The sequence below is a fragment of the Tachypleus tridentatus genome, chromosome 8, assembly GCF_004210375.1.
Source record: "Tachypleus tridentatus isolate NWPU-2018 chromosome 8, ASM421037v1, whole genome shotgun sequence".
Lineage (NCBI taxonomy): Eukaryota > Metazoa > Arthropoda > Merostomata > Xiphosura > Limulidae > Tachypleus > Tachypleus tridentatus.
Window position 1 is genome coordinate 57,513,522 of NC_134832.1, and position 25,777 is coordinate 57,539,298.

Below are 25,777 nucleotides of genomic sequence, written 5' to 3' on the forward strand. Positions count from 1 at the left end.
CGGTAAACTTGGTGGCTTTATATACATACTTGTACTGGAACAACGTAAATCTCTGGTGAATAGTTTTGTACTTAAACACAAATAAACCGTAAAGGTATTTTCTTTGAAATTTTGACATTGTAGGGCCAGTTTTTGAAATAAGGTGGGTAAAAAAAATAGTATAATCATAGATAAAAACACAAAAATGTAAGGTCGAAAAGTGCGCACACACACACACACACACACACACACACACACACATTAAATATTTAACTATATATTGTTATCAATAGTTATTACTCATCTGAAATTACCTAGAATAAAATTATTGTAATAGTGTTTTAACGTGTATTTTATTAATTTATAATGTGAGTGTCTAAGTTGTAATCACTTGCGATATTTGACTCTTCGAAAGTTACGTTCGCAAAATGTTTAACAGACGTGTTAAATAATATAAAAATGTCCAGGTTTAACAGTTGTTAATGTTCAGCTCCAACGCTGTTTATATTTAGCTTGAAACGCTGTTTTCAATTACTAGTTTTTTCACTGAAGCCTCGATGTTTTTGTATAATCGACTTCCTTTGCCAATTCTGTAATGTTATGTCAGCTTTTTATGTCTTTTTACGAGGGTGAATGGAGATTTGTGTAGCCAACTTAAAGTATTCAATTGTAAAATCAATGAATATAAAGACTGACATTAAATTTTATGGCGTAGTGCTTGCGTGTTTATGCAGTTTTACTGTGGAATTTTGAGATAACTTTACATATGTCAAAAAGCCACCAACTTTCGCAATGCTTTGAAAAGTTAGGCTTAAGTGTGATGCAGCAGGTATCGCAATTCCATCATTTACCGTGTCGAATGAATGATTTCCCTCGCACTTGTACTTGTTGTTGTTAAACGGATTAAATTACATAACACATTTATTTAACTTTTATATAAAAGCCAGTACATGACACGTCACGCTTGGTTTATCGAAACAGGAGGAGTCATAAAAGTCAAAATGCATTTATCTGGATCGAATACTTCGATTACTGTCTGCCCTTTACGATTTTAGTGAGGGGTTTGCAAGGAATACGTGAAGGGGTGGTGTCGTGAAACCTTGTAAGTGTAGTGAGTGTTGCTATGGTAAGCCTAAAGTAACGACTTAATGTGTAATCACTTAGGTTAGAGTCAAAAGCATAAGTTTTTTGAAAGTAAAAACATCGATTCAGTTTTAAATTTAAATCGTTTCCGAATTAAGCTATTTAACGTTTTAAATAAAAAAACAAACCTTTTCAATCAACGGATACTCTGTTAAGAAATCAAACCATTTTTCTTTACACATCGTATTTTATACTTTCAATGTGGACTAACAACAATATTATATTATACTGTTGTTGCTAAGTGACATGACGTGAAAACCATTGTTGGAACGTAGTGACACTGGCTTATCTATATATTAGTTGTGAATGTAACTGATTTTTTACCAATAATTATTTTATGAAGACGTCACTAATTCAGTCCATAAATTAACTTAAATTTGATTGGCTCAAAGGAATTTACCGACGTTCGACTGCCTGAACTGCATTTTACTGCCTTTTGGTTGGTCAAGCTCAATATCGCTAACTTTAATTCAGTTAGCTATGAAATTTCAAGTGTGAGGTTAGGGTATACCGTAGGGTGGGTGGTGGTAGTACTTGCCCTGTTTCGTTTGACTGGCTATCGGTGGTATTCACAGGCTTACAAATGACACGTAATGTGACATAATAACTTTGTATTAAATGTGTTCGAAGAGAGCTAGCCGTACATCATTGTCCTGGTACAAGATACCAAGATGGAGGTCTAAATGTCAAGCGTGACCTTTGCCCACCTGGTTAAATTTTGTCGTTTGATTCAGCAACGTTTTTATAATTTTCAGAATTTCGAGAAAAAACAAACATTTTAATAACTCAAGTAGCTACAGCTTTCTCTGTTAAAAAATAAATAAAACTTCTGTTTTGTGTCAAATCACGTAGAAATGTGGAGGGAAGCTTGAGGGTGTTGAGTCTATCTGGGTATTCATGTTGAGTGGACATAACGTTTCGTGATATGCAGTGTATTGTGGAAGAACTGAAGTTTGCCGCATGTGTTAGAAAGGGTTATTAGCGGTTTTAAAGACACTTTGAACGTCATCTTACGTACATATATATAGAGTGGCCCGAAAGTAAGTATACATTTTCTTATGTTGAACTTAAGTTGTTTGTAGGTCATAAGAAGATAATGGCTGGTCACCTGACTGATGACCAGCGGAAGTTGGTGGTGAAACGTTATTGGAAAGCAGAATGCACCGATACGTGTTTTTTTTTTTTTAACACCTGCGGGATTAATTTCCCATAATTCCATGTTCATATTAATGTGCCGTTATAAATTATCAACCGTACACTTTTACTTTGAATTTAATTACTTTAAATACATTATCAATTGTCAAGTGTATATCTACTTTTGGGCCACCCTGCATATTGGATTGCAGCGTCTGTACTAAACTATACACCGTGCCAAACGGGTTCACTACAAAATAGTAAATAGAATTATATAAACAATATGCAAACGAAAATACTTTTCCGTTCATCGATTTTAAGTACGCCTATAAACATTGGTTTGATAACGATGCTATTAAAGGTTCGAAGCTGGTTTATGATCAGGTTTGTTGATCCTAAGTATTGTTTTCCAACACATTTTTGTGATGTATTCACCATTTTTCCCTTCATTCAAAATTTATTCTCCAATACTTCCTTCCTAAAAAGCGTCAGATTCAGTGGTTTTACGTTTGACATATAGTACTGTCTTTATTGATAGCATGTCTGTTTAGTTCTTAACATAAATGCTAGTAGATGGCTCAAGACAAAGCTGTAGCACGTTAGATTCCTGTGCTAGTATTTGTTTTGGAAACTTTGAAAAAGTGTGTGCTCTGTTTAAGAGAAGTGACATATTATAATGTTCTGAATATTTAATACCAACACAAAGCAAAATATCTTAACAACGTAAGTTTACGACTTAGATTGATGGATCTCGACCAAAAAGCCAAAAGATGCAACGTGCAGACAACCTCTGAGAAAACTTGCAGGTACATAATCTATTTTAGAAGATGTCTTCATCCACCGTGACTCAACGGTAAGACTGTGGGCTGAGCTTACAAAGCTTAAAATCGGGTTTCGATACCAGTTGTGGGCAAAGCCCTTCGTTATAGCTGTGCGCTTAATAACAAACAAACGAACATGGGATATTTAGTTTGTATTCTGAGCAAATTTGAAATTTGTGTTACGTTCGATGTACTTCCATGATAATTAGACGGTTCGATTTTAACTTGGTTCACAGAGGGTGTCTTACTGATGCATTTAGCGCAGATAGCCCTCGTATAGCTTTGCGCGAAATTCAAAACAAAACAAATTAATGTATTCGTGACGTGCATGTAGACACTATCTGTGATGAATAACATTAACTTCCAACTAATTTTATAACTATATTTTTCATTTTCAACTTTGAATCATATGATGCCAGAAAACTAATACACCTATTGTTTATTATACACGCCTTACATAATATGAAATATTAGAGACGAAACAGAACGTATTAACCTATCAAGGATGTCCCTTCCAGCTCCTAAGTATTCATGCAATCCTTACGTGAACTTAGTTACATTTTCTGCCTTCCCCACCCATGAATATAGATCATCCTGAAAACCAACCACCCTGCTTGAAAAGTAATAGTCTAAATTGCGGACGACTCCTGCGCTGCCGAAATTTAGATTTTGATACTTTGTTCTATTTTTTTACGCTGCATAACACATTTATGCGGTCTCTGTAATCTCTAGCTGTAGTGTATTCATATACAAATCCATGTAAATTTGTATCCATATTTTGTTTATACTACCAGACGCTATTTCCAGAAATGTATGGGCTAGTGAGTAAATTTTGTGTTATTGCGTACTCTTTTATGTTGTAATAATTTTTTGTCTGAATTTTGGCGATCGTCTGGAGTTCTTAAGACACGAAAGCACGCTCTAACTTGTAAGATTGCTGTTTTTTTTCCCTCGCCCTTCTAGCGCAGATTGCCCTTGTAGCTTTGCGCGAAATTCAAAAGAAACCAAATCCCCAGACCGGCTGATATGGGTATTGAGTTTTATTGATAAGGAGAAAACAACGTTTCGATCTTCCAAACGTTAATACCCATACCAGCCGTTCTGAGATACATTTTTATATCAAACCCTCGCCCCTTCTGAGGATTACACGTTAACAAGTTGGCTCCCACACGACCTATCGTTGAATCATGCTCTATTTTCTTTTTAAAGGCCCAGTTATTGGCTGGGACACAACAGCTACATATGCACTTAAAAAAAAAAAAGTAATTGTCGAATGATTAGTGGAACCCTGGAAACTGTCGACAAAATAAGCTTGGAAGTGAACGTGTTAAAAACAAAGCCAATGAATAAAAATTAAAAGCTGGTGTTGATTTGTGAGAAGACATTCATCTAATATTTAATACCCCATCACGACTAAACTTGCGCAGTTGAAGCACAACAATAAACTGCACATTATAAATTTATAAGTGCGACTCGTAATCTGAGGGTCGCGGGTTCGCATCCCCGTCCCACCAAACATGCTCGCCCTTTCAGTCATGGGGGCGTTATAATGTGACGGTCAATCCCACTATTCGTTTGTAAAAGAGTAGCCCAAGAGTTGGCGGTGGGTGGTGATGACTAGCTGCCTTCTCTCTAGTCTTACACTGCTAAATTAGGGACGGCTAGCACAGATAGCCCTCGTAGTTTTATGCGAAATTCAAAAACAAACCAAAATAAATCTGTAATATGCATTACATGAAGAATGCACTTTTAACAAGTTATAACGAATATCTGAAGTCTATTATTATAAACAGCTGAAATCATTTCATTTGTTATTTTCAACCGAAACGCCACCGTGAGTAATCTAAATCGGCACAGATACAGCCATTCGTTATTTATGTATCTGAGGACGTCTGGTATGGGTATTAACACTTTTACTAATAAAACGCAGAACAGCGTTTCACTCTTCTAAGGTCATTTTCAGGTTAACCCGAATTTTTAGTCCTGAGAAACATTTTTCACTTCAGATGGGTTTTTGTTATCGCGTTCGTTATTCAAAAATGTTGACTGGAGCTAGCAACTCGACGGCACCCGTATCTTACGCGGAGATGTTAAACAATATAGTTGATTGGCAATGACATAAACCCCCTACAGTTGAAAATATGAAACTTTTTCATTGGCTTAACGGGGCTCGTGCTTTGCATCTTCGAAACTGTAATCTAGTACAGCTAATTATTTTTTAATATTGTTTTGTGTTCCAAAGAAAAAAATGTCGGAATCAGATTTTTATTTTATTGTCACCAGGTGTCTCGGGATTTGATTGGTTGTCACTAGGTGTCTCTCTGGAATGTGATTGGTTGTTACTTTTAACATAAAACTTGTAGAGGAAGGTATGTGCTTACAAGTGAATATGAAATATACGGATAGGTGTTTAGTCTGTTATTGATTGAAAGAAATTTGGAAATAATGTTGCAGCCCATGAAATCTGGCTTGATTGGATAATTACTGTAGTAAATCCGTGAGAATGCTTATTATTCTGTGAAAAATTTGATTAAGTAAAATATTTTGGTTTAAAAATGTCATAAAGTCATCAAACTTCCAAATATCATGAGTTTATTAAATAATATCCTGGATTGTATGAAGCATTTAATTAAGAATGAGTGTGGATATTTCTAGTGATTTAAATTTGTTATTAGTGTTGAAGAGATGACGCTGTTATTAATTATTATATAAAATAAATTATGTAGGTAATTAAAGTTTGACTTGTATTTAATTATCACTAATCTGTATAATACAGGGTGTTTGGAAAGTCACTGTGCACTTGTATATTTATTAACAGACATGTTTCAATATAGAATACAGGAGGTAAATATGAATGACAATTATAAACAATGTTGAAAGTGACCCCCGTTGACATCAATACAGGCCTGGATCCTTCTTATTTTGTTTCTAAACACCGCTATCAGTTGCTGACTTGAAATAGACTGAGTAAAATATGATTACAAAACTGCACAGTGACTTTCCGAACACTGTATGACAAAATGTTTTTTCATAAATCAGCACACTTTTTATCTTAGAATATTAGTGATCAGAATGAACTAAATTATCAAGGGACTTTATAATCTGGTGAAGAGGCAGCGTTTTCAGCTATATTTTTAATATTGTTTAAATGTTTTTACTGTTCGCTACTAAGTTTTTGGCAGGACGTAGTGATGACGTGCGACTCGTAGGAACTTCTTGACTTTCTAGGCGTTTATTTTGTTTTAGGAGTGTGTAATACTTTCAGGAGAAGAAATATGAAAACAAACCCTGAAACATTACTATATGTGAATTTATTTATGAACTGTTTACTTGTTAATGCTAGAAGCTGCAATTGTGTAGTCTATGTTACCAATTACTCCTGTTTTCTGCGAACGACTTATGAACTTTTCTAAAACTCTGGCAGATTCATCTCATCCATTTAGCACTGACTGATTACAATTGAAACTTCTTTTCCACATAAATAAATTTGCAATTCGTTATAGCCGTCTATCTATTTGTCAAGTAAAATATTTTGCCAAATACTTTTCGCTTTCCACCATCTTTGTGTTGCATGGGTCTTACATCAACCCTCAATAAGTAAATAGATATCAGTGTGGGATTCCAAAACATGACGTAATGTAAGTTTTTAATTCGCCTTTTTTTGTAATAACTTTGTTTTGTTTTATTTTATACAACAGAAAAAAACCTGAAGCGTCTCCAAGGTATCCAGGAGGAAATTCAACGACTGAGAGAAATTAATAACAAACAGTTGGAACTCAGGGTAGGCACAACTGTACTTAATTAACCCTATCTCTTTGCTTTTCATTTGTAAGCCTATTTATTACTGCTTGACCAATATAATACAATTCAATAAATGATTTATAATCATTACTTTTTCGGGAAATAGTTTAATAAAAACAGAATTAGTTTTATAAACACAACTGTTAAACATCGTTTAGTTTATTCAAGTAATTACACGAACTTTTCATTAATATTGTTTGGATAGCAACGTTTAGAATTCAGTAAAAATTTATACCTACTGTTGAGTCGCGGGTTCGAATCCCGTCTTTAAACGTGCTCACTCCCTCACATTACAATGTGAGTTAATATCATTGTTCGTAGGTGAAGAATAGGTCAAGAACTGGTGGTTGGTGGTGTTGACTGTCACTTTCAAATTAAGGAAGCGTAGCGGAGTAATCCCTCTAGTGGCTTTGTGCGAAGTTCTCCTCAACTTAAACAATTAATTTCAGCAAGTTTTGATTATCCTAAACGCAGCGAAAAAGAAAATTAATGGCTACTTCCCCTTATATCATATTTATAACTGTCAGTAAAATGGTTGTGTAATTTATCATATCGTATGTTAAGGCGCTGGTTCATTATCGAACTACTAGGTGGTACCACATTTTAATATATATATTTTTTTAAAGTTATTGTTTGATATAGGTGGATAATTTGCGTTTATTTATAGCCTTGTATAAACTGTTAAAAACTTTCACCTTGTATTGATTAGACTGAGAAATCAGTGTACAATGCAGTGCTATAACACCATCCAATAATCTTCGGCTTTTAGGTAGTGGTTTGTTTTGAGTGTCGACTGTACTATATTTTTTGTCACAGATAGCCTAGTTGCTTTGCGCCATAAAACACCAAACCAGCCAACCAAACTTTGTTCTTTCAAACATCATTTCAAATACACCAATAAAATGAATTATATTACATCCTCTGTCTAAAAAAAAGATGTTTACTCTACTTAAGCGTAGTTTTTGAAATCTGTATTTAGTGGAGATCGGGGCTTCAGAAGTTTCGACTTTATTCACAGACAGACAAACAAATGATATAGATTACAAAACATTACTTTATCTGTATAGTGATGTCAGTACTTTATATTGAATTTTTAGAAATAAAACCATATTTATTCAACTAATGCGACATGGATATCAAACCGTATGTGCAATGAACATATGAAAATAAGTGCGTAAGTTGAAATATAAATAACTTCTGTTGTTGTTAACTTAGAGGGAAATCATTCTATAAGAGGTTAACGAAACTGTTCAGTTTATATACATTTAATATTCATCATTCATCACAGTTGAATTTTAAGACTTCTAAAGATACAACAATATTCAAAACCTAAGCACATTAACAATTTCTCTCTCTGTCTCGTGTGTGTTTTAGTTTATTTTCATATATTCTCTCCGTCACACCAAACATACTTGCCCTTACAGCCGTGGGGGCATTATAATGTATGATTTGAAGTTCAATCCCTTTATTCGTTGGTAAGGGAGTTGCCCAAGAGTTAGCTGTGGGTAGTGATGACTAGCTACCTTCTCTACAGTCCAACACTGCTAAATTAGGTACGGTTGGCGCCGATAACCCTCGTGTAGCTTTGTGTGACATTCAAAACAATCACATTTTATCATGTAAACTACTAAGTTTGTTTGTTTGTTTTTTACAAGTACAGTTTAATCCAGATGCATGACAACTACACTGAATTCCAAATTTTCCATTTTTCTAATTTTGTCGCTTACCGGGAGTGTCGCCTCTTGCTTTGTTATTCCTAACGTTCCTGAAGAACTACATCCGCAAACTACGCACCTCTTCAAATAAAAAACGTTACACAAGTTTTCACGTGAGCTCCACGCATATTTCGTTGTTCACGACGAACACTCGACTTCACTTTAGAAAGTCCAACAATCGATACATCCTGGCTTACGTGGAAATATTTACGTTTACAGCTTCTGAAACCTATGATGGTTTATCTTTAAACTTGGTTCGGCATCGCCAGGTGGTTAAGGCGCTCAACTCGTAATCCGAGGGTCCCGGGTTCGAAACCTCGTCACACCATGTTCGCCCGTTCAGCCGTGGGAGCGTTATAATGTGACGGTCAATTCCGATATTTGTTGGTAAGAGTAGCCCAAGAGTTGGCGGTGGGTGGTGATGACTAGCTGCCTTCCCTCAAGTCTTACACTACTAAATTAAGGACGGCTAGCGCAAATAGCCCTCGAGTAGCTTTGCGCAGAATTCAAGAAACAAACCACGTCATTAATTATCTCAGTCATTACCTGGTACCTGTAAATAATCAAGGCTTGCGAAGTTTTGTTTAATAAAGACTTCCAAATCTTTCTTCCTTGGTTTTTATTTTGTAATTTTAAACTAATTTTTTTGTTGGTTTTCGTGAAACAACTTTTGTTTTTTGTGACTATTGTGTACGTAAAATATTCGTAATAATAATAGTTGAATCTAAAATTGCATTTACTGCTTTACTGTTTTATATTTATTTTAAATTATTTAAATAAAACTAACTTAGCAGACAGAATAGGCGGAATGACCTCCAGCTGGGCACATGCGATCTGTGTAATATAGCTTCAAGGTAATAAGTTTTTAGCTACGTAAGTCAATTTTTTGAAAATTTGTGTACTGAATACATAGGCGGTGTTACGTTTTCCCAATTGTGTGTGTGTGTGTGTGTCGTAGGTTGTGTTTATAGCTCTTGTTTGTCAGGTTATTCGATTTATCAACAACTGTTAAGCGAAGATCGTTTTTATTAAAAGGAACCTTGGATGAGAAAATGTTAAATTACTTGCTTCTTGATGACGAGAAACCCATTTGAAATAATGTATCTCAGAACGGCTGGTATGGGTATTAACACTGTTAATAAAACAGGTTTACATCTTTAAGATGACCTAGGAAGGTCGAAACGTTATTCTCTGCTTATCAGTAACAGTGTTAATACCAGCCGTTCTGAGAAACATTTTTAGGTTGCGTACTTACAACACAGTACACCTATTGACTTCTAATATTACATTATAAACCCTAATAGCTTGCTACTCGAAGTTGTATAGGTTTTGTACGCGTTAACCTGCAACTGTAAACAATGACGTGCTTTATGAAGACTGCTGGTTACAAAACGTAAACCTGAAGATTACATAAGGAGGCCGAAACGTTGTTTTCTGGTTTATTTTAATAAAAGTTTTAATACCCATACCAGACCAGAAGTCTTGAGATACATTTTTATTTCAAGTAGGTTTCTCGTCATCACGAACGAGCTGCTTTAGTTTCATTACTAATATTTTAGTTGAAATGTTTCATTGTAATAGGTTTATTTTGAAGCCTTCCAAACGGTTGCGTTTTATTTGCTTAGTAAATATTATATTCAGAGAACAAAAGGAAAATATAAAAACAAATAAGTGTTAACCGTAAATAATTTTTGAATAAAAATAATTGTTGTAATTTCGGTATTTTCTGTTAGTCACCGTAAAATATTTTAATTTTAATTTTAAAAAGTAGGTGGAAACAGTTTCATTTTGTTTTTACAGAAACAGTTAGGCCGTTCTACGTATGTGATAAATACCGTCCAAGAAAATCCCCTAAAAAACAAAGCTGACGTTTTGAGCGTCTGCTTATCACCATTTTAGTCGTTTACGAGTAATTAGATGAGAACATTCTAGAAACGACTATTTTGAATAGTAGGTAAATGGGAAATATAATTTATTACTATTATTTATTATTATTAAACATATGTATCGTGTGCGCATGCGCCAAGAAATTCACTGTCCAGAAAAATTTACCATTAAATGTCGACGTCTCATTTCATTTATCTGTGTACTAAAAATGAATATATGGGACCACTTAAGCTCCAAGCTTGTTGTTTTGAATTAAGCACAAAGCCACACAATGGGCTCTGTGTTCTGCCCACCACGGGTATCGCAACCCGGTTTTTAGCGTTGTGAGTCCGCAGACATACCGCTAAGTCACTGGGGGGCAGGCTCCAAGCAGTACTAAGGATTAAAGTTTGGGTGGGATTGAAGGGTTGTTAATAAAAGGTAACCACAAAGGGTTATGATACAAAATGTCTTTTAACCTTTTTATAAAATCAATGTCTAATTAAATTTTATGTGAAAAGTTTAACATGGTATAAATATCATGCAAAAACAAATGTAACCCAATATAGAACTTGAAAGTAATTAAATTAGAACTTTTGGATTACTAAATTAGAATTAAAGACGACCACCAATCGTATTGATAGAACCGCCAATAACATTTTATGATTGCATCTCTCGTTTTGTAATTTAAACATGTAAATGTTGGGCACTGATGTTAGGATGTGGGATGCAAGGTCCCACCCCCACATTCGCCGACTTTGTGATCTTTCAAAGGTCTGCCTTCATAGGTATTCTCGTGCTTATTGAGGCTTCAGAACCTGGAAGGTATATTTCTATAAAGCACTCTGTTTGTCAGGTAACCTGATTGCTTATTGAAACGTTTGAATATGTTGTTATTAGTAATATTCTTACGGTATTTATTGGTCTTCTAAAAACGGAACTTTATAAAGTCGTCGTTACGTATCGAATGAAACAGGAAGTTATTCTAAGTCACGGGCATCAAAAGACAATTGATATCTTAGGCTTTTGCGTGGCTAAGCGTTGTTATTACGAACTTCCACCTTTAGAACACAGGGTTCGATCCTTTACGGTGGACAACGTTCAGATAGCCAATTGTGTGACTTTGCAATAAACAAAAATAATTACCCGATCTCATATTATACCACTGTCGTAACATTTTTGTTGTATGTTACAAAGTTTCCCAATGAGACAAGACTGAAGAATGTGACAGTTACTGTTGACATAACGTTTATCTCTCCGTGTTTTCCAACCACTTGACCATAATGTTTTGAGGAAATATAATAAATGTGTATTAATTTACTATGTCGTCTTTTGTTATTCGTTATGTACCTACATACGTATTAAGGTTTTGCAGTAAACCGTGTCACTTTGGAAGAGCAGTCAGTCACCTTCCCACAAGTGACTGCAGGCAGCGACGGCTGATATAGATGTGGGAGTTATGGCCTTGATCACTCACATCTTGCCCTTCTAATTTCTAATCTGTCTTTCGTATGTGAGACTAGCGAATTGGAGGTTAAGACTGATAGACGGTGTATCCCCACCGCAATGTGGGTCCTACTTCATAATTCACCTCCAAAACCTAGGACACAGTATAGAATCCCACGCTGTAGCTTATACCCTAGGATCCTTTTTTTTTTTTTTAATGCAGTGTCTTTTGTTTAAATTTAATGTGTTTTGTTTTGGCTTAATGAGAAATTTATTATTATTAAACAATATTCTGCTGTGTGTGTAACAGTATTTCGTCATTCGCAATATGACCTTCCGCGAGTTTCGTGAAAACGACGGCTGACGTGCCGTTTACGTTTGTGTTGTGCATAAGCCAACGCACTCTACCGAGGGGTAGCCTCCCCCCTTCAGCTGAGTTCTAAATAACACGTATCATCGCACAGATTTAGTCCTTGGTAGACGTGAAAATAGGTGCGAATCAAGGTTCACTTATTGGTTATTTCTGCTGCGTTCCGATATATTTGTGTACCAAACTAACAATGATAAAACATGCCTAGAACAAAAGTCGTGGTCCAATAGTTTCTGACCGTGATCACACAATACTATTAAAGTATAAACTGAAAAACTGCGATATCTACCGATACTGTGTGTTATATTATTTACCATCAATGTTAGTCTGTTATGAAAGTGTCCTTTAAGTGCTAGTTATTTATTTTTGTATGGTTTTTCTGTCTAAAAACAAATGTTACACGTTTTAAGACACGCTTAAGCCCCTCTAACGAAAACGTACAATTTAAAGCTGTATAGGTCACATAAAAATTCATTAGTATTTAGATGTGAATATGGTACATTTCTTGACGGGCCCGTGTCGCCGTGGGTTGCTACTGTAGATGTTGTAATATCAATTAATAGAAACCTAGTACACAGTTGTAGCAGGGTTTAAGGTTCCGAAGCCTAGTACCCAGTTGTAGCAAGGTTTAAAGGTTCCGAAGCCTAGTACCCAGTTGTAGCAAGGTTTAAAGGTTCCGAAGCCTAGTACCCAGTTGTAGCAAGGTTTAAAGGTTCCGAAGCCTAGTACCCAGTTGTAGCAAGGTTTAAAGGTTCCGAAGCCTAGTGCCCAGTTGTAGCAGGGTTTAAAGGTTCCGAAGCCTAGTGCCCAGTTGTAGCAGGGTTTAAAGGTTCCGATGCCTAGTACCCAGTTGTAGCAGGGTTTAAAGGTTCCGATGCCTAGTACCCAGTTGTAGCAGGGTTTAAAGGTTCCGAAGCCTAGTACCCAGTTGTAGCAGGGTTTTAAGGTTCCGATGCCTAGTGCCCAGTTGTAGCAGGGTTTTAAGGTTCCGATGCCTAGTGCCCAGTTGTAGCAGGGTTTTAAGGTTCCGATGCCTAGTGCCCAGTTGTAGCAGGGTTTTAAGGTTCCGATGCCTAGTGCCCAGTTGTAGCAGGGTTTTAAGGTTCCGATGCCTAGTGCCCAGTTGTAGCAGGGTTTTAAGGTTCCGTTCTAAGAAACAAAGTAAACAATTTTGTTACTTTCTGAAATTTTTTTACTTGCTGTATTTATGACATTTCGTCTTTGTGTGTATGTGTGACATTTCGTCTTTGTGTATTTGTCGTTCAGCGCGCGTGGCGACTGGAGAGGTTCATGTTGTTTCTCACCCAACTTGGATAACATCTGTTTCTATCTCGCAGCAGCTGAAGTATAACATGGTTACCTGAAATCGGGAATAGTCTGGAACGAGGATTTTATGACAAAAATCTCTTACTGCTTTGTTGTTACAGAAAATTATTATTGATGAATGCTTGGATGCTATAAGCTAATTATTCAGAAAAAAATCTTATGATGCCTCCTGCTTATTTACTTGGTTGCTCACGAAAAAAAATGTTTTATTCGTAGTTGGTTGGTAACTGTTTAGCAATGAAAAACTAATATTCAAATTCAGGAGTTAGCTCACATAAGCAACGGAAAACACCAGAGATGTTATTTTCACACATACGTTTTATTCCTGTCTTATGGTTCATACAAAATTTAACGAGAAACTTTATTTCCCTTCAGTTATAACCTAACTTTTAAGTACAAGACTCGTGCGGAATATATTAGGTACGAATGTAGCAGTTGTACGTTGAACAGCTTTTCGTAGAATTTCACTGTTGATATGTGTGCTACAATGTTACTTTAAAACTTTTGTAACGCGCTCGCTCGGTTTGTATAAAAAAAATATAAAACACGTCATGTTTCCGTTCCGGAATTTTGAAAATAATCATTAGCTCTGCTGAGAGAACTTGAGGAATCCAGTTCAGTTTTTGTACGTATAACAGTAGCTGTTATTAGAAACAGGAGTACCACGACAACAACTATTTACATACTTGGTCAACAGGGGTTTCGTAATCTACAAATTCCATCATCAGCGAATCCACAACAGTTGTGTGTATGTTTCTGATAGTCGACCTGCCTCTCTTTTCTGACCTGTGAATAACAAACTTCCTTTGAACACCTCGTATTCGTTGTTTGCTTACTTCCTTAGTTTGTTTAGAAGTCTGAGCCAAAGACGAAAACATCGCTATTTCTGATTAATCATCACTTCTAAAGCTAGCGAGAAATTGTCCCGAAAAGAACTGTTGAAACGAAGCACATGGAATACTTGATAGGTTAGTTAGATTTACACAATACGAGAGAGAATTCCACGAGAGCAGTTATTAAAAACCTAATATAAAACAAATTTACTGAAGCATTTATCAAAAGACTAGTAAGTTTTTCAATTATCCATCTGCATCTTCCATATACAGACATTACATATTCCAAAACCAGAGATAAGAAACATACGGAACAAATATTTCAAAATCATAACCAAATAAATACTCAAGTATAACTGTTAACAAAGTGACTTAAGTATAACTGTTAACAAAGTGACTTAAGTATAACTGTTAACAAAGTGACTTAAGTATTAAGTATTTTTCAAATTTTTGGAAAAGGCTTCAAAAAGTTTCCCTTGCACAAAATCTTCTTGAATTCTTTCTGAACTCAGGGTTACCGACAAATGTTTTTTCACCCACCCCCACCTCCCAGTCGAGGAAAGTGAGTTAAAATAAAGTTAAGTTTTAACAACTTTTGTCGACACAAACTGGTTATGAACATGTATGTCAGTAAATGGTTATTAGGGGTACTAACTCTTTAAACAGTGCATCCTGATGGCTAAACCCACCGTGTAGCTTTGTACTTAACAAAAAAAAAAAAATCATTAAACTGTGCAGGCCCGGCATGGCCAGGTGGGTTAAGGCGTTCGACTCGTAATCTGAGCGTCTCGGGTTCGAATCCCCGTCGCACCAAACATGCTAGAACTTTCAGCTGTAGGGGCGTTATAATGTGACGGTGAATCCCACTATTCGTTGGTAAGAGTTGCCCAAGAATTGGCGGTGGGTGTTGATAACTAGCTGACTTCCATCTAGTCTTACACTGCTAAATTAGGGACGGCCAGCGCATACAGCCCTCGTGTAGCTTTGCGCGAAATTCAAAACAAAAACAAACTGTGCACATTTATGCTTGATATAAAGTGATTGTTTTGTAAGTTTTGTATATCATAACTATAGTAGTGTACTTTAAATCTCAAACACTGCAAAACAGTATGTAAACAAAATAAAAGCATTTCACACGAACACAAACGGTTTAGTAATCAAACCAACTGCAGAGTAATGAATTAACAAAGCATTTCTTGCTAAAGTCGGTAGAGAAAAAAGTCTCAAAACCCCAAATTTGTTACTCCGATAATCCGATTAACTAATATTGTTAAAAAGGCATAGCTCTCACCTGCCTTTATTTTATGCAAATCTAAATTTACGTGAGTGAATTACGCTACCTTGATTAAAAGCGCTTTTCTTATAAACTTGGTAATAACAGTTATGCAACACTACAAGTGACGTAACAGTGCGCTAGTAGCCATATTCTATGATTACGAGTACGCTCTATGAGTTGCTAAGTAACAACCCTCTCTCATATCACGTGCGGTCGCACGATTGCTTATGCGCACGCTCTGCGTGATCAGCCTGCAATTTTATCGACTAGGTTAAAAAAAAAATACACACACACAGAGAGAAAGAAAACGTGTACTGCAAAGGCTGTCTAGAACAGTATTCCCCACAGTGGGAACCGCAGCACTCCTGGGACGCGAAGCTATTTCTGGACCACCAAAAATGGGCCGAAAACATACTGAATTAATTTTCATTTTAAATAAACAATAAACCAATAAAATTTATGTTGAATTAATGAAATGATACAGTATGTCATGAATATTTTATTGTTTTTACTATGGTATTGTTTTTCATTCACCATGTTAAAGCACTGTGGTGGGGGACACTTTAATATCACATATTAAGGCATTTTATTAGGTTGGAGGCCCCAATTTTATTCACATCAGGGGAGCTTCAGAGTAAAATATTTCAGGTACCACTGATCTAGGTTGTAACTGTGTCCTAACCTTTGACTGATCTAGGTTGTAACTGTGTCCTAACCTTTGACTGATCTAGGTTGTAACTGTGTCCTAACCTTTGACTGATCTAGGTTGTAACTGTGTCCTAACCTTTGACTGATCTAGGTTGTAACTGTGTCCTAACCTTTGACTGATCTAGGTTGTAACTGTGTCCCAACCTTTGACTGATCTAGGTTGTAACTGTGTCCCAACCTTTGACTGATCTAGGTTGTAACTGTGTCCCAACCTTTGACTGGTCTAGGTTGTAACTGTGTCCCAACCTTTGACTGATCTAGGTTGTAACTGTGTCCCAACCTTTGAATGTGAAGTGTTCAGCTCTATACAACTGAATTGAGGGTTCTTTGTTGGATAAAGCAATTCTATCCTAGTAGTCGGTGCTTAAGTTTGACACGACTTTGCTCGAGCGTTCCGGACTGAAAACGAGAATGATAGCTTGCATAGTTTTCATTGTTTTCAAATTACGCGTGACATCTAAGGTTGTACCTCAAACAGTATGGTTTTTGAAATCTGCCTCACAAGAGAACGAAAGCAAAGAATATCTTGTGTTAAAAACTTTGAAAATTCCTTCCCCTGCCATTACTACAAACAATTAGAAACAATAATGCTGAATATGTGAAACAAGCCTCAGCCTTTCAGAGCAGCTGAAGAAAAGTTCGCCCATCATTTGGTAGGTGGAAGAAGAATCATGGGAAAGATATCGTGAAAAGCTACGCAGTGTCGAAAGATAGCTCCAGGAACTCTCGAAATCAAGCACCAAGAGAAACTATGAAAATAATAGGCCTAGGGCTTGGTTACTCTCGAGACTTACTACCCAAAACAAACGAGAGAAGTGTAAAAATTATTTAAATAAAACAATTAGGAAGTATGAATGGGGAGCATCAAAAAGCATGAAAACAAGGTAGGAATCGCCGAGAGAACATTACAACAAATTGATTTTTGACCGGGTGCATTCTCAGAGTGTATGTGGCCATTGTTTCGTCCATTTCTACTTCGTGTGTGTTGCTAACTTGGTAAATCTTCAAAATATAAGAAAGGTGTAAGCAGCGAAACTTCCCTGTTGTAAACTTCATATCAGCAACGAAGTACGGATATTTGTATGTAATCAAATTACGTGATCCTAATAAAATGTCTAACACCATAAGGTGGGTGTTGGATGTTGGAAGTGAAACATGAAACTCCAGTAATCATACTTTACTTATAGAAGACAATAGCTATCTAACTGGTAAGGGGTGGACTAAAGGAATAGTAGCAAAACCACCAATTTATTTAATTTTTGAGTATTTAGAGAGGAATAAATACTAAAACTCAACTGAAGCCTATAAGTTTATCAAAACTCAAAATGACACATGAAGTAGGAACGGGCGGAACAATGGGTAATTTTATTCCACCCATTCCTACCTTGTTTTTTTACTCTTTGATGGTTCCATTCCTATTTTTTTAACTCGCGACTGCACTACAGACATCTAACATCAGAGCTCAAATCATAAGTACCCTGGTTTTTGGAGGTATTGTGGAAGTAAGACTCAAATTGTGTTGGGGATACGCCGCTTATTCAGTTTATTCTGAACCTTGGCAGCCTCACATGATTAAGTTTAAATCTAAAAAACAAATTTGAGCGGATACGGGCGCTCCAGATAAACGTAGGAAGGTGGCTACTCATAAGAAATAAAACAATACAACGTCTGGGAGAAACACCAAAACTGCCCCTGAAATTAACATTCCTGTGCCTAGTTTAACGTTTGAACATAATATTTTTTTTTTTGTATTTTGTTTTGTTTTATGAATTTGCATTTAATTACACAGGTAACTTGTGTGTTAGGTTCGTTTCCTTCGTTGTGTAAGCGTAAATGTGACGTTTCATTGTATAGTGGTTCTCTCTTTACGTAATACATCAGTATAGCTTCTGCTTTGTGGATGCGCTTGCACATCGGCGGCGTGAAACTCCTGCTTTCATCGATCGTATTCGACCTTCCGCGGCTGAAGTAAGGTAGGAGAGCCCGGGTGTCGATCTCTTGTTGCAGGTAGGCACGGCTACATTTGTCGCAACTACGGCCTCGGTAATAATCGGTTTTCAGCTAACAGTGTTCTCATATGCACCCGCTACTACGCTTCACTACGTTTCGCGGAGTGGATATTTAGGATAAATTATTACTTCTAGATTATGTGTGCGGAGTTGGTTTCTTCCTTACTTTTAAGTGTTGGATCTTATCGGTACACAGGAATACCCGAAGGACACTTGTTTAATACCCGCTATCTCTGAGCTAAAGATAAGTAGAAGCGTAGAAGACTGGTTATTATAAATTCTTGAAACGAAGTCATCTGGTTGGAACCAGATCAGTACATCAACAAGGAATCAACAGTTTGTTCCAGTAACGAAGTTTAGTTGCTGAGGTTACCTGCAGTAATGTAGTTACCGTTTTAAAGTTCTTTGTACTGAGTAATGCCTACTAATTTGTTCATTCTTCGTGGAATCCTGCGCAGACTTTATCACGGATTTTGAAACAGTTCACGCGAATTATTGTACACGACTCTTGTTTATGGTGAAATGAAAAAATGCAGTTATTCGGAAAGGAAACTTAAAAATGTTTAGAGGTCATGTCATGAGGTTCGACCCAGGTGAGTTTACTTGTAACTGAGAAAATATTTAAAATCTTTTGACCAACTTAACTTTTAAAAGGTACTTTGGATCACTGGAAACTACTTAATCACTACTGTAATTGTCACGTGCAGTTGTTAGTTATAGTAATCTGTAGAACGTTTGTTAATAATTATATTTTAAGGCACTTTGTTTTATTTCTATTCAAAATGCTCATCTAGATATAACCGGAAAAATAAGTTAACAAATGGTGGATTAATACTTTGTTTTTAGCGACATAAACTGATATTTCTTGATGCGATATTTGTTTGAAACCGGCAATACGTAAATGTAGAGACGGTTGTTTCCTTGACACTTGGATAAGTTTTATCAAAGACGTACACCTGTCTGGGTGAAATGTGTGGTCTCGTCAGTTTAATGTGGTTTTGTTAAAGAAAGTGGGCATTAGATGTGTGTTGTACCGTGTGATTCAAGGTTCTGTGCTTACCATACAAAAACGAATTGTACTCCGCACTCTGGGGCCTTGATTGAATTATAAGAGCCGAGGACAAAGTACCATTATTCGATTAGAGTTGCCCAAGAGTGGCGATGGGTGATTTGTCGAGCTGCCCTCTGTGTATAGTCTAGCTATTAAATTAGAGATGGCTATCGTGGATAACATAAACAACTTAGATAAAATGAATGTAAATAACGTAACAAAATTAAAATTGGCTGTTGGAAGCTTTGTTGCATATAAGAGAACGTAAAATAAAATGAGTTGTTTTCCCGACAAAAGCTACGAACACAATTTTGATTTGTTTTGTTCTCCATAAAACAAGTTCAGCAACTGATGTATACAATATATATTTTTTTAATTTCGCACAAAGCTACTCGAGGGCTATCTGTGCTAGCCGTCCCTAATTTAGCAGTGTAAGACTAGAGTGACGGCAGCTAATCATCACCACCCACCGCCAACTCTTGAGCTACTCTTTTACCCACGAATAGTGGGATTGACCGTCACATTATAACGCCTCCACGGCTGAAAGGGCGAGCATGTTTGGCGCGACGGGTATACAAGATTTTACTAGAGACGTATTTGTATGTTGTCAGTAAGCTGCATGGTGTTTTTAACCACGTACTACTGTACTATTAAGTCTTAAACATTGCATCGTGTCGTATTATGCTGTATAATGTCCTGGCCTTTTGGTAAGGCCTGGCTTGATCTGTTGACTAGGGCAGTCAACTCGCATTCTGGAAGCGAGTTCGAATCTCGGTTATCGAACATGTTCGTCCCTTTTAACCGTGGGGGCGTTATAATGTTCCACTTAATCCCTCTATTCGTTGGTATAAGAGTAGCTTAAGAATTGGCGGTGGATAATGTTCACTATCTGCCTTCCTTCCAGTTTATCACTGCTAAATTAAGAACGGTTAGCGCAGACGAAATTCAAATTAAACCTAACCAATGCCGATACAGTTATTCAAATAAACTAAAATTGGCTATTACTATTGGCCTTAGGAGGAAAAGGCGTAGGGATATTTTAAAGAAGCTGGTTTAATGGTTATGTAAAAAATAGATTTATTGATGATTAGAATGCTGCAGGATTGGGAAGTAGTTTGCAGGACTTTTGTTGTCATTAATGTTTTGTGATTGTTAGATGTGCAGTTTCACCAAACTTTGAGATCATGTGAATCTTTAGCTATCTTTATTGGTACATCTTAATACAATAGTTGTTTAACGAGTCTTCAGAGATTAATGAAAGGCTAATTTCATTGCTACATTATAAGCTGCAACGGTAGAAACTTGATTGGTTCATTGGCTTGTATGAAATAACGAGTGATAACGTTGGGACTTACGCGTTACATCATGATGACGAGAAACCCACTTGAAGTGAAAATCTCAAGACTGCTGGTATGGGTATTAAAACTAATGAAAAGAAAGAGAACAACGTTTCGACCTTCTGAGTGGTTGTTTTGTTAATCTGAAGATGACCTAAGAAGGTCGAAACGTTTTCCACTTTAATTTAAAAACAGCACCCACACTAGCCGTGTTGAGATAAATCATGGGTCTTTATTATTTCTTAATGATGGGTTATATCATTCAGGTAGCAGATACCCAAGAATATCAGGTAAAACCAATGAAGAGGCAAGGCCAGGTGGTTAAGGCGTTTGATTCGTAATCCGAGGGTCGCGGGTTTGAATCTTCGTCGCACCAAACATGCTCGCCCTTTCAGCCGTGGGGGTGTTATAATGTTAGACATTCCAACTATTAGTTGGTAAAAAAAAAGTAGCCCAAGAGTTGGCAGTGGGTGGTGATGACTAGTTGCCTTCCCTCTAGTCTTACACTGCTAAATTAGGGATGTCTAGCGCAGATAGCCCTTGAGTAGCCTTGCATGAAATTCAAACAAAACAAATATTTAATGCATAGTGAAGCCTAAGACGTCGAATTCAGGTTTCTGTTAAGAGTTAACGACGAGTGACGTAGGTTGGGTCAGTCTGAAGGTTTAAGTGGGTCATCGTTCAAAGAAAAGCCCCTGACATCTTGCAAAAATGAATAAATGTAGTATCTGTTTACAGAAATATTTTCTATTTTTTCATTCCTTATCTGTATTTAATTCCAATAATAAACATTCTTGCAAAAACTTTGTAATTCACACTGTGTATCAGGAAGAAGCAAGTTGCTTAGAATAGAAAAATAGTAGTTTAGAATTCTAGTATCGTTCAGTTAATTCAGCCAAAATTCTAGAGTTATATGTGTTTTGTAATAATAAATAAATCCTTTTATTTATAAAGTAATTTTGCAATATTTTTCCTGGCTTTAAAAATGTTTAAAGTTTTTTGTTTATTTTTCTTTTAAGTTATGCGAGTTATGTTAAAGGACGGAACTAAAACAATCACGTGAGCTTCGTCATTAGAGGGAAAAACACAACAGACTGCGTGTGGGTATAAAGTTCAGTAGTAATGTTATTTTTACTAGACATTATTATTTATTATCTTCCATGCAGGCTTTATTCGTGTTATGTGCTTTTTGACTGAGAATTTTATTTTCAGCCAGAGGAACGTTAGAAAACTTTCGTGTTAAAAAAGAGAAAAATCAGTCTGTAAAGCGTTCATCTCTGACAGCTTTAAGTTTAAAGACAACTTGTTGAAAACATTCACCATAAGGAGTTAAGTGGGCTCAACATATGTTTTGATATTCTTTAAATGAAAAGCAACTTAAAACGACTATTTTGGCGCCATGCGCTTAAAGAGACTTAACAATCGGATACCATTCGTTCTCCCATTTTGCACTTCCCATTATCATGTGGCAAAAACAAGTTGTGGTCGAGATTTACATTTGTTAAAAGCTTAAATTCCTAGCTACTGTTCTGTTCAATTTTTATATCGTGTTCTGTTAGTATCTTTAAATTGGATTTCTATCTTGTCGTTAGAACATTATCCCATCTTGTGTTTTAAAAAACAAACACAAAGTCAACAGAAACTACAATATATATTGGAGTTGTATGTGTGTTTTATATATATATATATATCGTAAATGTGGTGAAAAGAGCTAGAAATTTCAAACTGTATATTATGTCTCCTGTCGCTTGTTATCATGATACTTACAAACGTTACAGAGACCCGACGGGGAAGGGGTAGGGCGCTCGACTCGCACGCTGAGGGCAGTGGGGACGTTATAATGTTATGATCAATCTCTGGTAAAAGAGTAGCCCAAGTTTGGCAGTGTGTGGTGATAACTAGCTGTCTTTCTAGTCTTGTACTGCTGAATTAGGGACGGCTTGCGCACATAGTCTTCCTGTATCTTTGCGAAATTCAGAACAAACACAAACAAATCGTTGCAAACGTCAATTTGTCTGTTTGAAATGAATATTGATTTTCTTTTGCGTTAGTGTGATGTCAAGTGTATTGCAGCTTGTTCCTCAAAGACCCGTTTCTAATTAGTTTAGAATAAAAGTGAGTTAATGTCTAAGGACGTCGTTATCTCTAATATATTTATCTTGATTGGTCCTTTATACTTATTTTTGATTAAGAATTAATAAAGTTAATGTTAAGTAACATGATCTATGCCACACTGACTGGATGAGTCCTTTCTACTTGTTGAATAAAAGGTAAGTAACGTGAAGGAATGTAATCTGTGTTACACTGACTGGATGGGTCCTTTCTACTTGTTGAATAAAAGGTAAGTAACGTGAAGGAATGTAATCTGTGTTACACTGACTGGATGGGTCCTTTCTACTTGTTGAATAAAAGGTAAGTAACGTGAAGGAATGTAATCTGTGTTACACTGACTGGATGGGTCCTTTCTACTGGTTGAATTAAGTAACGTGAAGGAATGTAATCTGTGTTACACTGACTGGATGGGTCCTTTCTACTGGTTGAATTAAGTAACGTGAAGGAATGTAATCTGTGTTACACTGACTGGATGAGTCCTTTCTACTTGTTGAATAAAAGGTAAGTAACGTGAAGGAATGTAATCTGTGTTACACTGACTGGATGAGTCCTTTCTACTTGTTGAATAAAAGGTAAGTAACGTGAAGGAATGTAATCTGTGTTACACTGACTGGATGGGTCCTTTCTACTTGTTGAATAAAAGGTAAGTAACGTGAAGGAATGTAATCTGTGTTACACTGACTGGATGGGTCCTTTCTACTGGTTGAATTAAGTAACGTGAAGGAATGTAATCTGTGTTACACTGACTGGATGGGTCCTTTCTACTGGTTGAATTAAGTAACGTGAAGGAATGTAATCTGTGTTACACTGACTGGATGGGTCCTTTCTACTGGTTGAATTAAGTAACGTGAAGGAATGTAATCTGTGTTACACTGACTGAATGGGTCCTTTCTACTGGTTGAATAAAAGGTAAGTAACGTGAAGGAATGTAATCTGTGTTACACTGACTGAATGGGTCCTTTCTACTGGTTGAATTAAGTAACGTGAAGGAATGTAATCTGTGTTACACTGACTGGATGGGTCCTTTCTACTGGTTGAATTAAGTAACGTGAAGGAATGTAATCTGTGTTACACTGACTGAATGGGTCCTTTCTACTGGTTGAATTAAGTAACGTGAAGAAATGTAATCTGTGTTACACTGACTGGATGGGTCCTTTCTACTGGTTGAATTAAGTAACATGAAGGAATGTAATCTATGTTACACTGACTGGATGGGACCTTTCTACTTGTTGAATAAAAGGTAAGTAACGTGAAGGAATGTAATCTGTGTTACACAGACTGGATAGGTTCTTTTTACTTAAGTGAAAGTTAAGTAACGTCAAGGAACGTAATATTTTACACTTTCGGGATTTGTCCTCAGTGAAGTACAAAGAGGAATGTACTCATAACTTTTATATTAAATTACACGAAACTGAGTAAAAATATCAACTGAACCCCGCGCAGGTGATTTTTGCAACTCTTTTCTCCGTCGTGTGGGTTTTATTGACGGATAGTTTTTAATTTGTTGTAGTCGTTAATATAAAAACTTAACACTTTAAGCCAGTTACAGTATACATGATGGTCGTGCGGTTAATATTTACGTGATGATCAGTTTGCAATGCTAAAAACTTGGATGTTTATTTGATCATGCGTCCACCATGGACCACCTATACGGTTTAAAACGTAAGGGGAAAAATAACTTTTATTTACTATCAGTAAGTAATTTTTCTGTTAAGTTTTTTTCGTGAACAAATCCTAAGATCGACCATCCCGACTTTATTAATGTTTATTCGCATTTTCGCGTTATTTATTGTAGAAAGTAATAGAACATTAACCTTTGTGCTTTTTGCAGTGTTCTAACTTGATAGGACTGGTCTGGAACTCGTTGTTTGAAGTATTGTTTTTTCGTTCATTTATTTGTATGGCAGCTCCGTATGTCTTAACTTAACATGAAAACGTCAGTGGGTAAGAAGATGACCAAAGCTTTCTCTAATCGTTTTAGTATCCTGTATTTTCTTCTGTCGTACTACAAAACTTTGGTAGTGTTAGTTACATAAAACTATCTAAAGAAATGTATCTCTGCTCGTTCTTTATGGTTAAACTTGATGAATCCTGCACGTTCTGTATTGTTGAAACGAACTCTCTGTACCCTGTACGTTCTTTGTTGTTGTTGAAACGAACTCTCTGTACCCTGTACGTTCTTTGTTGTTGTTGAAACGAACTCTCTGTACCCTGTACGTTCTTTGTTGTTGTTGAAACGAACTCTCTGTACCCTGTACGTTCTTTGTTGTTGTTGAAACGAACTCTCTGTACCCTGTACGTTCTTTGTTGTTGTTGAAACGAACTCTCTGTACCCTGTACGTTCTTTGTTGTTGTTGAAACGAACTCTCTGTACCCTGTACGTTCTTTGTTGTTGTTGAAACGAACTCTCTGTACCCTGTACGTTCTTTGTTGTTGTTGAAACGAACTCTCTGTACCCTGTACGTTCTTTGTTGTTGTTGAAACGAACTCTCTGTACCCTGTACGTTCTTTGTTGTTGTTGAAACGAACTCTCTGTACCCTGTACGTTCTTTGTTGTTGTTGAAACGAACTCTCTGTACCCTGTACGTTCTTTATGAATAAAATAAATGCAGTATTCATGTTTGAGAATTCGATCTTATCTTAATTAATCTGTGCAAATATTTAAATATTATGATTTCCTTATGTTTTGTAGTTTCTTTTTTACCACCTTAAATATTCATGATATAATGAATGTATACGTATTCGAAAAGAAAATAAGGTAAATGTCTATATTTATAATTATTTATAAATAAACATGGAAAAAGAAAAGACGGGTAAAACAAACACGTTGTAATCCTTTTACGTAGACAT

General features: G+C 36.2%; 1 pseudogene across 1 annotated transcript in view; it reads left to right on the forward strand.

The window, feature by feature from the left end:
• Positions 1-25,777, forward strand: part of LOC143222442 (rho guanine nucleotide exchange factor 28-like) — a 148,866-nt pseudogene that overhangs the window by 62,750 nt on the left and 60,339 nt on the right. The window contains exon 9 of the transcript XR_013012234.1: positions 6,776-6,858. The product of XR_013012234.1 is annotated as a rho guanine nucleotide exchange factor 28-like (transcript). The remainder of the gene's footprint in view (positions 1-6,775; positions 6,859-25,777) is intronic.